Source organism: Parus major, chromosome 12 (assembly GCF_001522545.3).
Source record: "Parus major isolate Abel chromosome 12, Parus_major1.1, whole genome shotgun sequence".
Lineage (NCBI taxonomy): Eukaryota > Metazoa > Chordata > Aves > Passeriformes > Paridae > Parus > Parus major.
Genome location: NC_031781.1, coordinates 19,819,237 through 19,819,540, shown reverse-complemented (window position 1 = coordinate 19,819,540; position 304 = coordinate 19,819,237).

The following is a 304-nucleotide window of genomic DNA, read 5'->3' as shown; positions in this document are numbered from 1 at the left end:
CCACGGTGCCACCCCGGCGGTGCCTGTCCTTGTCCCGTGCTGGGCAGCCAGCAGCGTCAGCAGGGAGGGAGGGAAGGAGGTGGGAGGGAAGGAAGAGCCCTGAACCCCCAAAGCACGCTGTGTTTCAGGGAGAGCAGGGCAGGAGGATGCTGAGGAGCAGAGCACAGCCCAGTCACACACACCATGTCAGCCACATCGGCTCCTGCTGCCAAACACCAAGCTCTGTCTATCCCGCAAGGAACAGCCAGTCCTCTGCTCAAACCCAATGGGACACGAGGTGCTACACCTCCAGCTGGGCAGGAAA